The sequence below is a fragment of the Apaloderma vittatum genome, unplaced genomic scaffold (genome assembly GCF_000703405.1).
Source record: "Apaloderma vittatum isolate BGI_N311 unplaced genomic scaffold, ASM70340v1 Scaffold40205, whole genome shotgun sequence".
In the NCBI taxonomy this organism is placed as follows: Eukaryota; Metazoa; Chordata; class Aves; order Trogoniformes; family Trogonidae; genus Apaloderma; species Apaloderma vittatum.
In genome coordinates, this window is record NW_009717259.1 from 1 (window position 1) to 15,420 (window position 15,420).

The 15,420-nt window shown below is 41.8% G+C and overlaps 1 long non-coding RNA gene across 1 annotated transcript; it reads left to right on the top strand.

Annotated features, from left to right (window-relative positions):
- Positions 1-906: 906 nt before the first annotated feature.
- Positions 907-13,766, top strand: LOC104274246. Its single transcript, XR_717821.1, has 3 exons — positions 907-955; positions 1,614-1,654; positions 12,647-13,766. It is a non-coding gene; the product is annotated as an uncharacterized LOC104274246 (long non-coding RNA).
- Positions 13,767-15,420: the final 1,654 nt, after the last annotated feature.

The window sequence follows — 15,420 nt, forward strand, 5'->3', positions numbered from 1 at the left end:
AAATATATAAAATATAAAGGGATATGATTTTTTTTAACAAAAACCCACAAAACAACAAGAACAAAACACCACTTTGGCAATACAGAACAGTAAAGAGAAGTCATATGGAGGAATATCAAAGTGCTAAATAGGGTGATGCAAGACAACGGAGGTTTAAAATTGGGGGTCTAAACTGACCATTGTTTCCTGGAGGACTGAGTGAACCTGAGGGCTCTGGCCTCTTCCATAGACGGGGGCGCGGCAGAAGGCACGATGAGCCTGCACCAGCACGCTGGTGTCCAACAAAGACAGCTGCCTGCTGCCCATTCCTGTCCCGCGCCTCGGTCACATTCAGGGTGCCCCACTGTACAGCAGCCTGCTATTTGATGATTGCACAGACACATGAGACTGGCTTTTGTTAAGGTACGGGCATTATCAGAACAGTTTTAGTTGGCTGGTTTGCACCCTGGGGACAAGTCGTGGTCATCCTCGGTACTTTCAACACCCTGTCTGCTGTTGCCATGTATGACAGTGAAAGTATCTGAATGTGTGAAGAGTTCTTATAAGAACCATAAATTATGATATCAACATATGTGTCACCACATTATTAAGCGTGAGAAGTCTTTTAGATGCTTGCGGCTGCCAGTGCTTGTTGAAAAACTGCCAGAAATTGTAATTCCATGTGGATATAAAAATGTGTGTTGCTTATGTGCATATTTCTCCATAGATGCTGAGACCAAACCTTGTAACCATTGAAACAGTTGGAAGTGGATTAGAAAAGGTTTTAGCTACCCCAAAACCAATTGTTTTTCTTCCCAACTGCCTTCTCAGTGTCCAGATGGTTTTCCTTCCTATGCTGTGAGGTGGGGGAGTGACAAAAAAAAGTTCTGTGCATGTAGCGGTATGGTAAAATTGCCTGTTTTTCAGGGGAAGAAAAAGAAGAGGAAGAGAGAAAAGTTGCAGGAATCAGCATCAGGTAGGCCATGACCAACTGTTACTTACCATTCACCTCAGGTATATTTTAGATACCAGAGCCTGCACTATTTAACTTCTACATGCTTTTCTCTAACACTTGCTTCTGATAGATGTTATAAGATACTTTGCTTTGAATGCAAGCTTGTGAAAATGCACACAAATGTATGTCTCCTTTCCCTTACGCCTCTCCATACAGCAGTCCTGACTACATCAACATCTTTGGCTGAACTTACACATTCCTGCAATGCCTATCCTTTCTTTACCTTTGCTTTTCTCCTGAATTGATGTTGTATCATCCTTAGACGTAACTAGGACTCAAATACTGTGTGGGATTATTGGACACTGGAAACTTTATGTTGACCTTTTTTATACCCACCATATTTTTTATCACTGTATTTTACATTTCTTTGTACACTAACAACTGTCTAGTAGGTTGGCTAAAAGCATCAGTGAGGTCTCCACTTTGCCTTAAAATATATACAAAGAAATACCCTGGTTTCCCCAACAAAAATGGCTGGTATAAGAACCATAAAAAAAAACAAACAACAAAACCGAAAATACACTAAAAAAATCCATGTACTGTTATAGCAAACAAACTTATTTGGAATGTGCAAAAAAGCTGTAACAAAAATTTGTTAAAGGAAAACAATCTTCTACAGGTACAGGCCCCAGAATGACAGCTGCCTACATCTGAAGCATGGTAAGAACATCTCTAAAGCTTTCCTGATGATAAAACTGAATTGTAAAATAAGCTTTCTTATAAATTTTATGCAATAATATTAATTTAGCAAAAAATTACAGAAGTATCATATCCCAAAGCTAATGTTACTTTGACTACTGATGGTTTTTATACCGGCTATCTATTAGGTGTTCACTACTTAACCTTAATATTTTCAAATTGACCATACCTCACTGACGTGCTGCAAGTCTGCCTGTGAAGCACAGAGATGGGTTTATTAAGCAGTGCAAACCCTTCCAGCCAGCAGACTGTCATAGCTCATAAGAGCAGGTTAGAAGCTGGCTTCAGAGCACATTTTATGTGCTGACCTCTACAAGATGCTGGCTGGGTAGACTTTTTAAAAATTCATTCACCTGTACACTAACAAAACATCTTCAAAGAAAATGAGACTGTATTCAGTTATATCAAGAATATTTCCCTCGATGCTACAGTGGTATTTCATGGGTGGTGCAGTTGGTTTTCTTGTTGCATTTCGAGCGTCGTATTCCTGTCTTCATATCACATCATCTGCACAGAAGGTGGAATGACCAGTGATTACACTTATCCAGTAACACCATCTAGTCTGCTCGTGAGTGCACACTGTACCACAGCGAGATCCTCATTTCTCAGTGTTGGTGCTGAAAGGCTGGTCCTCCTGCTCCTCTCTATGTGATGCATTGCCTAGTAGGAGTGGAATTCATTTGACGTAATAGTTGCTTCTGTGCTGTTTAAAAAATAGCACTTTCTGAACTCAGCAATGTGTTATAATAGAAAGCCCAGGAATGGGCTTTGTCCTCTCACTCTCTGCCTTGTTTGGCCGCACAATCTCTTGGCACTCAGAGTGCTCAGCAAAGCAGCCTCCTGTTAGCTCCTCGCTCTGCTTGGACTTGCAGCCAGAGAAAGCCCAGTTAAGTTTGCTCCCTGTGCCAGTCGTCAGTCAGTGTGGTTCAAGTGTCTTCTATCTTTATGCCATTATGCTGGTTAGTCTAAACTTGGTTGGGTCTAAGACTTTGGACTGCATGGGGTTTTTTTAAAGCTGAAGTAAAGTGAAAAGGCAAAATGCGTGCTCTTTTTTTGTTCCTGCCAAGCATAAGTTTTTCAGGCAAGCAGACAATCTTGCCCTTTGCAATATGCCTGAGTCATGCTGATTTTAGATGTGGATTGCAGCATTTGTGTTCTGTAGCCTACACAACAAACAGAACTGTAAAGCGTCGTTAATTACAGTGGTTGCCGAAAGTATTATACCTTTTTTTTTTAAAAAAAAAGGCAGCTTCTTTAACCTTGGCTTACATAATTGGTATTTTGTCTTAGTTACCCAGGTCCACGATTGTTGTACGTTTCCCACTGAAGTTAACACAGTACCAGTAAGCAAAACACACATAATTTTACCTGAATTGACGCAGAACACTCCGTTGGGATTGGCATACAACTAAGGTTCAAGTGACAGTTAAAAACTGATGGATACTTGGTTTCTTGGATGCCTCGATATCTAAGGATGACTGTCTAGCCTACACTGAACTACTTTTTGTTGTTCCATTTTCCATAGTAGAGGATGAGTTGAAATAGAGGACAATGAATGTTCTGAGTCTGTGGGTTTTCTCTCTTTCACTCTTACACTCATTTCTTCATTCCTTCCTTCCCCTTAAGCTTTGTAATAGTGTGGAAACCATCAGTAATACCCATCTCTCTGTCATGCAATTTATAAAAATGTATGAGAACAGCAAGTATCTTCTTCCACTGAAGGAGGACTGTGCTGTTGACTCCATATATGCGCACGTAGGCAGCCTCACTTCAGTGCTGCGTGCCGAGTGAATGCTTTCCACTGGAGAGCACATACAGATGTGCTCTAGCTGGCAGTAAATGCACAGAATGATTTAGGAACCTGAACCAGACAGACTTCAAAGTAAACTTCTGAGGGTTAAGTTGCCCTTCACAAGCCTAATCCAAAGACTGTTATGCCCACGAGCGTAATATCTTACCAGGCCCACAGCAGAGCTGTTGAAGTCTTTACTGGATGGAGATAATAAGTTTGGGGAATGCCTTTCAGTGAGTGCCGCAAAGAGCTCTTGAAGACAGGAAAACACTAGCTTTCTTACTCGTACGGATGGTGCAAGGAAGAGGGGGAAGGAGGGTGGGAGGTCTGGGAAGGAGACTAGGGTTCTGTTATCTGAGAAGAATCAGAAATGAGTAGGTGGCAAGACCAAAGAAAGAATCTTGAGATCAGCACAAAGGAGATCAGCCAGGGCTGTAATTACGGTGATGTAAGTGAGAAGGATGAAATGGTGGGAGGGTTGTGTGGTGGGATGTTCAGAGGAAAGTAACGGAAGAGACAGGCAAACAGAAATGATTTAAGATACTGTGAAAGTTTTGGGTGTGGGGTGGTTGTTTTTTTGTGTCCATGAACACTTCAACATGTAACCAGTTTTTAAGGTGGAAATCTAATCTGCTTTTAGGCTTGACCATCATTTAAGCAGTGAAAAGGTGGTAGCATTAAGTTGCTCCTCTTTCTGGGGTTGTCCAGAGCAGGAGGATTCTTATGGTCTCACTACTTACAACTTAGCTGAGTTCTGTGATCTCCTCCAGCCTGCTGAATGGCCAATTTGTAAAACACTTTAATATTAGACCGCTTTAGAAATACTGTGACCTGGTGCTCCAGCCTTTGCTAAATTATCTTGAGGTGCTGCAAAGCGTGTCACTATTCTTTAATAGTTGCGGAACTGACCCCAGGCAGGATTTTATTTTCAGTTGACATGGCCCAACAGGATGTTTGAAATAACTTTTATTTGTTGAACAAATAAGTTGTATTTCTTATGTCCTTTTGAAATTAATCAAGAGTTTCGTAAGACCTGATAATGCTAAAGATGAGTTTGGGAGAGGCCAGGAGGGAGGGGAGGTGAGGAAAGCTAAGATTAAGGACAATGCAGAGATCATCTGCTGAGCACCTTTCAGAAAGGTGGGTTTTTTCTTGTTATCTTAAGCACAACCTTGTAGAAGACTTGTAAATGGGAGCAATTCTGTGTCAGATGTGGAGATTCCTGATTTCCTGTCCAGTTTGACTTTTGGAAGGAAAAAAGCTGGGGTTTAGCATCTCATGAGTATTTTGAAACTAGCAAGGAAATAGAAGCGTGTAACAAAAATACCTCCTGATTGTTCCACAACATGGAAATAGTTAACTTCTTAGGATTTGCTACGTACAGTAATTGTAAAAGGTACATCATTTGACATATGGCAGGATGCAACAGGGAAGTCCTTAGAAGCTACACAATTTAACATTGTGTTTTGGTATGTCTTCAAGGGCTAAACATTTAGAGTGATAGAGAAGTGTAATAGATGTTTGAAAACCTGTGAGAAGTGTATTTGTGTCTTGCAGAATTCCATGACAATTAGCATTTAGATCAGCAAAGCTCTCAAAAATGAGAAAATTCAACAAAATTATTTACAATCAGAATCACTTAAAAGGATTCGATTAAAACTGTTAAAACGATTAATTATCTACAACCTTTTGAACTTTCTACATGGAAATTAGAGCCAAATTTCAGTGCAGAAGTGATTTTTGGATAGTGTTGTAACAATCTATGACAGGATTATATTTTCCATATTACTTAGAAGTAAAATGGAGTGAGGTTGTGAAAGCAGACTATAAAGTGGACCAATCTGCAGCCAGAATACTGTGGAAAAGTACCGTCTGATCACTGTGATCATGGTTGACCATGGGTTTCTGGCCAGCATCCTAGAAAGGAGATGCAAAGAGGATGGTGGTCCCTTGCTTTCTGAGGCACGTGTTTTCTAACCTGGCTTGTCCTGTGCTCTTGAAATTGCTGTTGGAGTAGCCGAAAATGAAACAATTGCTCCACCCCTTTTCATACTCCTTGACTGCTCAGAAGCTTTAAAAAGAGCCTAGAAAGTTGTTGTGTGAGATTTGGTGTGTGATGGGGGTGCAGAACCATGTCCTGATTTGCTTTAAAAATTGTGGTTTCTGTGTGACTCATGTTTCCCTATTCCCTGTTTTGCTAATGAATGGTGGCCTTCAGCATAGGCAAGAGGGACAAAATGAATAGAAGATAATTTATTGGATTGAAGTATTTGTATTATTGAGTACTTTGTTTAACTTCAGCCTTTTTCAGACAGGCATAGAAATTCCCAAAGACAAAGGGTATAGCCCTCAGACAGATCCCCTCCTGCAACTTAACGCTGACCTGACATTGCTCTTGCCGGAGTGAAAGATAGAAAACCTTTTTTTCCAGGCTCTCCGTCATCAAGAGAAATGTCTAAAAGAGCGGACCTGACACAAAGCCGCCTGCAGTTTTGGTGGCAGGTACAGAAGGGCACTGACACCTGCTGGGAGAGATGTGGCAAAGCAGACAGAGTTCCCCAGTTTCTTTCAGCAGCCTGGCAGAGGAGACTTGTGAAGTGCAGGAAGGAAGGAAGGAAGGGTATAAAAGCTATTTTGGGTGCAATCAGAGACTAAGTGAGGGATAAGGGTAAATCAGGGTAGGGGCCAAGCGTAGGTTTTCTAAATAAAAAACTAACAGAACACTTTCAGCTAGGCAATCAGCATAGATACGGGATTAGGGAAACAAGAACCTTTTGTAAGTATTTAAGAAGACTTTAGTTTTTTTGCAACCAAAGGTTGTAGCACAGTCAATAATGAAGCTGACTTGTAACGTTTTGTATTTTAAACAGACAAAGGGCAAAAGTAGATAATTCAGCAGGCCAATGTCTAGAACTAGTTTATTTTGTCAGAGATGCCTAATGAAGTTTGAATTCAGCCACATTTAAAAGTGATTAAAAAAACCCCACAACAACCCATAGTGTTTCATTTCTGAGGTGTTAGCAGTAGCTAGAATGAAGGAACAGTGGGAACAACTATTGTTCTAACTCTTCCTGTGGGACAGGGTGGGGACAGGGAGTTGACGGCTGGTGCACCATTCTTCTCTGGGTGAAAACGGTGTATTTTCATGCATTTAGTAAACTCGCCAACTGACTGAGAATTCTAAGGTCATGAGAAAAACTCTGTAGAAACAAACTGTTTCATAACGAAAAAGTAACATTTTGATATGGTTTCACTACCAATTGGAAGAAAACCTCAGCACTTCGGTGCTTATCTCAGGTCTGTATTGCATTTTCATTTTTTAGTGTATTTGCCTGAAAAATTTCAAAATGAGAAATTGATACTGTATTCCTGAACATCTAGAAAGCAAGCTGTTATGACATTGTCAAAGTATTTCTCATTTTTCTCTGGAGATAAGCTTGGGTGAAATTTGCCCTCTAATTGCAACAGAATTGTGTTCAAATGCAGTTCTGTCAAAGCTTAGCAACTGGGTTTTGTTTCTGTCTGACTCTTAAGAGATTGTGATTGAAGAGGTCTTCTGATATACCTGAATACAAACCCAGCTATCCTGAAGACAAAATAAAAAACAAAATGCCTAAATTTGCTTTCTGCCTTTGGTTCCAGCAGTGGGAGCAAATTTTGGAAGCATTTGTGCAGTGAAGGTGTCATTGGGGTGTAGTGCCACGAGGAACCATCTCGCTGAATTAGTGTTCTTGCCACAGTAGTAGAGCAGTATCCGGGGTAAGAGAAGCAAGGAGGCTTAATACCAACGACATAATTTCTGAAGTTGTTTCCTCCTTGCAAAAGTAAGATACATGTTTCCTCATTAATATTAAGTTAAACTCAGGAATTTTGGGAGCCCTCTATCCTTCATCCCTACGATACCTGAAATTGCCTGACGTAAAACGTTACTGCCAAAATAACTACATATAATTACTTCTATCATGTGTGCATTCGCCTTGACACTAGGTGAGACTACATTTGATAAACAGTTTGGTTTCTTCCTATATGTGTGTCTTTTGAAATACACAAACCTGTTATGTATTTCAGACCAGTAGATTTTTTGCTGAGATGACTTAATTGCATCAAAGTGAAGTTGGTGTGTTTGAGTTCTCTAGTGGTTTCTTACTGCTGTCTTACACTGGTAGTGTTGCTTTGTGGACATATTTGTGTAGAAGAGGACTTGATGAAGCTCAGGAAGATATTCGAGTTACATCTGACTTTCCTTCGGTTGCCTGAAAGCAACTGTTTAAATTATTCCATGTACTATAAGATTTAAATGTTGCGATTGTATTTCAAAGTACAGTGTAAATTCTAATCTATGTTTAATTGTGGCAGAAAAGATAATAGAGAAAGGAAATGTTATTTCTTTCTTTTGAAAGACTTTTCACTTACTACTTCAGCAGTACCTCATGTCTTTTCTGTTACAGCAGGTGAAAACTAAGGCCACTGAAACTGCTACTTCAGAACAGATGTATTGTCACAGCTCTCAGTCTAAAAAATACATAATTTTAAAAATAGTCTTCTGAATATTTATTATATGCCATCAAGATAGAAAAAGGGGACAAACCTATTCTTTCTCCCTTGCAGATCACTTTTAGTATATTAGTCTTCTTCCAGAAGCCGCTAGAGACAGCTGTCTAGAGGTAATCTGTTTTTTATCATAAACATGAAACCTCTCTCCCCTCCCACCCCAACAGGAAAAACACGTTGTGGTCTTCCAGTAGGATCATTTTAAAGATTGTAGTGCAGTGATAGGGCTTCTAGTTTCATGCTGCCTACGCTGGGGGCCTCTGATAAGAGCCACACCTGTTTTGGCATCACCTGACTTCAGCTGCATGACGTGGGAGCCCTCAAATACCTGGGTGTTTCCCATGCTGATGCTAACCTGCTCTGGAAAGGGTCTCTGACTCATGGCGAGGGGTGAAAGGGGGGAGGTATTTCAACTGTTCACCTAATGCATCTACTTTAGGCCAAAATAAGAGGACAGGACACCAGACTCTACCTGTAGTCAATGGAGAGATATTTTCAGGAGTAGCTACTTCAGGGCATCCAAAACACCAGTGAGTAATTTGTTACTTGAGGCTCAGTTCACAGTTACCAGCAATGGGCTGAAGCCAACAGCGGCAAGGAAAAAAAAACAAAAAGAAAAAATTACCACTGAAATAGCTTCGATGTGGCAGTATCTGTTACAGTTTTAGGGTACAACTTCATGTAATTTCTTTGGCAACAAAGGCAGTTTAAAAGGTTTCCTCTGCTGCCTGCTGGTATCCAGCTCTTGCAGAAAGGGCTTTTTCCTGTCTCCGGTAGGTCCCTCTATCCATGTGCTGTAACAGCATGTGGGACCCTGCAGCAAATCGGATTACTAAAACGACTGGGGTTTTGTTGGGAGGCGTGTTTTTGTTTAGAAACATAAAGGTTGTGGAGTGTTTGTTTTTGTTTGCCCAGAACATTTCAAGGATCTGGTTTAGGCTAACCTCACAAACCATGGCACAGCTGGGCAGGAAGAGGAGCAGACTGCAGGGCCGGCATCTATCCGCTTGTGCCTGAAACTCTCTCCAGCTCGGCCGCTAAAGAAAATACAAAGGGGCTTCACAAACAGTGTGAACCTTTCTGATAAATAATGACCTGGTTTTGCATACCCAAGTTTTTGGAGTATTGGATAAACCCCGGCAGTAAGTCAAACGTGTTCGGTTTGGACTTCAAAAGAAAATGATGGCTTCAGCTGCCGGGTCCCCAAGTTTACCATGTTGTTTGAAGTACTGGATTAAAAGCCAGGTTTGGAGACTGACTTTTTTTTAAACTGTTGTTATATGTAGTCTTGTCATTTTTTAGAACTGTATGAAAACAACTTGTGATAGGGAGAGGCAGAGAAAAAAAAGTACCTAGTTTAAAATTTTAACTTTCTCTTGCCTTCTGCAAAGGGTTAGCTATCTCTTATCCTGTACTGACCCAGACACTCTTGATTTTCTTCTATAACCTCTTCCAATTAGAATGACCTGGATGAAACTGCATAATCCTCCTCCTTGTTCTAGAAAAACTGAGATAAGGCCCTCGCAAACTAACCCTTCAATCCGTCTCATTTCCAAGCATGGGCAAGACTTCTGATCTCCCTCTGATGCTCTTGCTCCAAGCCATTGAGCCCAGGCTTGTTAGGAGGCTTTAGTTTCACTGTAGTGATTCCCAAAACACAGTTTTATCACTTCAGTAGTAAGGCTTTTCTTTTTATGCTGAGTTATTGTTGAATTTTATTTCTGTTTCTTTCTTGAGGTGTGGTTTCTTGGTGGTTTTTTTCCTCTCCTGCAGTCAGATGTACACTGCAAATGGCACAGACAGTGCCTCCTATTGTGGCTCAGGCTCAAGACTTCACATATGTAAAATGTGACTTGCAGCACTTTCTTTGAAGCCTAACCACAGCCAGGGAGCTGTAATTGCAGTCTTTGCGCCGACTTCACTTGTGGATTGGGCTTTGCTAGGGCATGCCTCGCTTGGCCAGACTTCAGCTACAGCCCCCCAGTGAAGCCTTAGATGTGGGAAGTCTTCAGTCTCCTTAGCACATGCCTGTGGTTTCTTGAAAAGAATCCTGATTTGACCTGTTTTATATCTGTAAGGCAACACCATCGTCGCTCATATTTTTTAGGTATTATTTAGTTTATCAGCAGTGGAAGCAGTTTCCAGTGTGTAGCCTTAATGTGCAGCTGGGGAAAGGCTGGGTTCTAGATGCTGTTTTCAGGATCGCTACTGTGTAATTTTCTGTACTGCAGCGTTTACTGAGAAATAAAAATATTTGGGGCTTCACTGTGCCTGTCCCCTTGCAGAATTACAGTACTATCTGCGGCCTCTCTATTGGAAGGGGATACAATTTAGGTGCCGAAAGGGGCTACAGAAAGGAGGCAGGCCCTGTGAAAGCTGCCTTTGGATTGAGAAAGAAGTGTTGGCCACTGTTAGAAAAAGCTGAGGGCCAGAGCAAGGCCGCAGTCGTTATTTTAACCTCCTGACTTCAAAGACAGCTTGCTGGTAAGGGAAGGGGGGAGGAGGCAGGGAACCATCTCAACAGAAGAGCATTTCATTTCCTTCGGTGAAGTAGACATTCCTGGCTGCTAATGGGGAGTAGCTCTGAATCGAAGCGCTTGTATCAGGCTGCTGTGAACTACTGGCCTGGCGCCTCAGGGCCATTCCTCAACAGGAAGCTGAATGTTTTCATGTAAGACTGAGAGGAAAACCTTCCCAGGAAGAGCAACCTGGACCAAACCTTTGAAAATCCGGGATGAAAAGGCACAAAATAAATATAAAGCTGCAGGGTGCTCTCCCCAGTGTTCCTCTCCTGTTTGCTTGGGCTCTCGTTCGTGCTCCTTGGAAAGGTAGAGCCCTTCACAGCTCTTTGATCCGCATGTGTTACAGAGCACTGTGCTACTTAAAAAAAAAAAAAAAGAAGGCAGGAAGGCTTTTTTTAGTTGGGACTTGGGCTGGTTTTATGAGGAAATAGGAACTGAATTAGTCAACACAGACCACCACTATTGAAATGACTGGTTCGCCAGTGGACTTTCAGCTGTGCTGTTTAAGAGGCCACAGTGACTTGAAATGTCCTTTTGTGGCTACTAGCAGCAGGTGAAAAATATTCATTTATGTATTAGGAATGGTGATATCTAGGGGGAGGGGAGAGTATCCTTCAAATTAAAGCTATACGGGACAGTAGGATACGAATTTGTGCTTGTTCAATCTTACTTAGTCTGCAGCTAAACTTTTTCAGTGTCCTCAACTTTCCATTAAAACAATGGCCGTGTGGGTGGCCTCTGACGGAGTCAACTTGTTTAGCAAGACGTTGGGCCCTCATCTTGCGCCCACTAAAATCAAACCCAAAACTCAGAGCCTCAGTTTTGGAGGCTTTCAACCCTGGAGTACATTATCCTGTGTAACTCCTTACTCAAGAGCTATACTCAACCAGTATGGGCACAATGGCTCATGCAGTTTATCTATTATGATTAGTCTAATAGAAATTTGACTTATGGTTTAAAGCATCTCTTCCTAAACTTGTTCTGTCTTGCCTTGCATGATTCAAAGTGCTGGCAGTGTATTTTCTCTGTGTGACTAGGCATTTTCTGTTTCTTATGGTGAAAACTCACTCGCCTTCTCTACCAGACTGCATTCCTGTGCAAATACTGGTTGTTGTCAAAAGCTCTGCTCGTTCAGCCCTCTGTTTGCTTGGCAGCTGAGTACTACCTGGAAGCCTAGAGGTTAACACAGATTTTCTGAGATACCAATAATCTCGAGACCATTACTGGAGAGCATATGTCCGTCTGTGGAAGAACGCCTGACTCATTAGACAGTCTTTGGGTGGAGTCCCTGTTATAACCTAGTTGTCTGGGTCAGAAGGGCACGGGTAATGGTTGAGTTAGCGATTGCGCAAGTCAGCTGATGTAACCCAGAGACCTAATGATGAACTGTTCCTCTCTGGCTGAGCCATACCTTTAAGGCTTGCACTGTTGGCCTTTTCACGTGCTATAAGAACATAAATCCTTCCAAGATCCTAGTGAACTTTACTGTTAGGTAAGAGGCCCATGGCTGTTACGCAACTGGAAGATGTTCCCTACCCTACTAAAGAGCACAACGCATCCTCCCCAGTCGTGTGGACGCATAGTAGGGCCAGTGCTCACCCACCATATTCCTCTACCCAGCTGCTTACAGAACACAGCATTTCTTTGTTTCTGCAAGGAGTAGAGCTTCAGGCTCTGAAGTAGAGATTTAATTGACTTCAACCACTGTAGCACCAAAGCTTGAGGATGGCTACTTTTATAGCAGAATGTGTGTCAAATGTAGATAAATGAAATTCACTACAAAAGGAAATTAACTTCTGTAATATGTTGAATGTCTAAATGGCTTAAACCCCACCTTTCTACTTGGGGTGGACTTGTATTTACAATCTAAAGTAGTCTCCATAAATAATCTTGCAAACTTTAAGCAAGAGCGAGTAGGAATACTCTGCATTTAATTTTGACATTGCAAGCACACGTTCCACTAACACAGTTGCGTCATAGAGTTACGGTGACCCATCACCAGCTTTGTTCGAGGATTTAAAAAAAAAGAACAAAAAACCACCTTGGTATTGTCTTCATCACGCTCTTTCTCTCTTCCCCTCCCTGTAGGTGGGAAAAGAAATGCTTTCTCAACTTGCAAAGCAAAGGCGGCGACACCAGGACCCCTTCTGGAGATGGAAGCTTGTTAAACCCTAGGTGTGTCCTTCATCCACACAGACCATCCCCAAGGAGTCTGTCTAGGATGTCATTCACCCTGATGTCACTGCTAGAGACACTGAATCATAAAGACAATCACTGCCAAAATTCTTCACTATCACAAGGTCCAGCCCCGATATAAATAGAGCAAATGAGTTCCTGGGTCAGCAGAGCAGCTTTTGTCTTCACTCCACCTCTGCCTTGCACTCTTAAGCCCCTGTCTCATCTGTGTCCATATCGAGTCAGCGAAGTAGCGTGGCTGTCTCTGCCTGCTTCAGCCAACAGAGTAACGTAGACCACAGCTGCCCCATACAGCACATCGAGGAATGGAATTTGCCTGGACTAGGATGACACACTCAACCTTCTTTTTATTTAATGGTGCGACAGGATCAATTTTGATTTTAGCTTTTTTAAGAAACTTGAATGCTTTTATATTTTAACTTTTAGTTTGTAATTTCTTTGGTGTATATTTTACTAGGTATGAGCTTTTAAACAAGTGTCAGAAATCCAAAATACTTTTTAAATAAATGGGTTTGGTTTGTTTTTTTTTTTCTTCCAGAGGAAAATCCTGTATGGAAAAAAAAGGTGGCTTTTTTGTTAAACTATTTGTAACAAATAGTGGCCTCTCAGTCTATATAATGCAGTGTCCCATAGAACTAAATAAATGTAACAACAGTCAGCTGGTCAGTAGACACGTCAGTCTCGCATCATGTACTCTGTAAACATAAGCAATACATCCAGCAAATCTGACTGCAGTGAGTTCTTCTCACCCATTCCCCTTCTCCTTGTAAAAAGCCCAGCACTTGAATTATTACTTCGATTGTTCTGTATTTGTATCCGTTTTTGTTAGCCTGTTAGTGGGATTTTATGCCAGTTGTTGAAATGAGCATTGATGTACTCATTTTTTAAAATAGTAAGGCACAGCCTTTGCCAAAAATACTGTCAACCGTTTTGTTTGGTTTTTTTTTTTTGTCATTCCAGTTTGAGTTTATGTGCTGAGCATTTGTTTTTTAATAAAAGCTTTGTAATAAAACTGAAGTCAATTGTCTGACTTAAAAAAATGAGAATGGCTTGCGCCAGGATCCCTCGAAGGTATAAGCAAGCCCAGGAAGACATAGTCACTTCTAAAGCTGAAGACTTTTGGCTCAGTCTTCCCTTGTAGGAAATGCAATGTGTCTGTTCGTCTGTTTGCTCACCTGGAGTCAGTTTGGATGACTTCCTTCTTAAAGTGAGCAGAAGCCTCTTGTTTTCATATCAGGAGTAAGGGATGGACAGGCTCAGTGCAACCTTACGCTTCTTGGTTTGATTCGGCACAAGTGGAAGTACCAGGGTCTATGATCCCTCCCTATATCTTCAGTTTCCTACTATAATCTTTGTGAATGCAGCAGTGGTTTTATGCTGATGATTAGGAATACGGATCTCCTTTCTGGATGCAGTCCATGCCCACTCAAGTGGTAGGAGCCCGCAGTTTAAGTACTTATAGCTGTATAAATTACTATGCAGTCAGGGACTGGAGGTGGCTGCAGAACTGGCTGTGGATGGCCTGGTTTCATGGTGTCAGATCCAGAGAGCTGGCACGGCCTGCCTACTGCCAGTGGTGCCCATGAGATGTTCCTGCAATAGGGAGCAGCTCCTCTGCACGCTTCAAAACTGAAAATGCAAGTGTTTGAGTCTTTCAAGCCTCAAACGCTACCAGTAACTTCTCTGACACCTTTCCCGTTTTCTTCAAGGACTGGTATTCCACAGCTTTGAAAAACACACACAGCTTCCTGACTTCTACTAAAGGACTTCCAAAGGAGAAAAAACACAAGCCACAGACAAACTATTCCAATCGTTTGTGAGCACTGCAAAGGAAATATGAATTGTACAATGAATCAGCATACCTTGTATTCTAGCTCCTGAATCTTGTTTGGTGTGAGACTGGACTGAGTCAAGCTTGAGCTACAAGAAATGACATGGGTGAGTTACTGCCTAAGGAAGCTTTGTGATTAGATTGTTTATAACTGACCCTTAAACTCTGTTGCATTAGAAATTTCATAATCAAAAATGTTACAAAACAGCTTCCTCTCAAACCAGCATGCACTGCACACAAACCCAATTGTAAGAACGTAACCAGCATTGTAGTGTTTTTAATATGTATTTCTAGCAACTAGTGATTGCATTAGTGTGGTTGGTTGATGCTGTCTGGATGCCAGGTGCCCACCAAAGCTGCTGTATCATTCCCCCTCAGCTGGACAGGGAAAAGAAAATATAAAAAAAGGCTTGTAGATCAAGATAAGGACAGGAAGATCACTCAGCAATTACTGTTACAGGCAAAACAGACCCAACTTGGGGAAATAGGTTTAATTTACTACCAATCAAATGAGAGTACGATAATGAGAAATGAAACCAAATCTTAAAAATACCTTCCCCCCACTCCTTCCTTCTTTTTGGGCTTAACTTTAATCCTGAGTTCTCTATCTCCCCTGAAATGGCAAAGGGGGACGGGGAACGGGGGTTGTGGTCAGTTCATCACGTTGTTTCTGCCACCTCCTCCTCACAGGGGGAGGGCTCTCCCCACTCTACCCTTCTCTAGCTGGGGGCCTCTCCCATGGGAGAGTCCTTCCCACGGGCTGCAGTTCTGCTCCAGCATGGGTCCCTTCCACTGGGCAAGATCCTTCAGGAACAGACTGCTCCAGTGTGTGTCC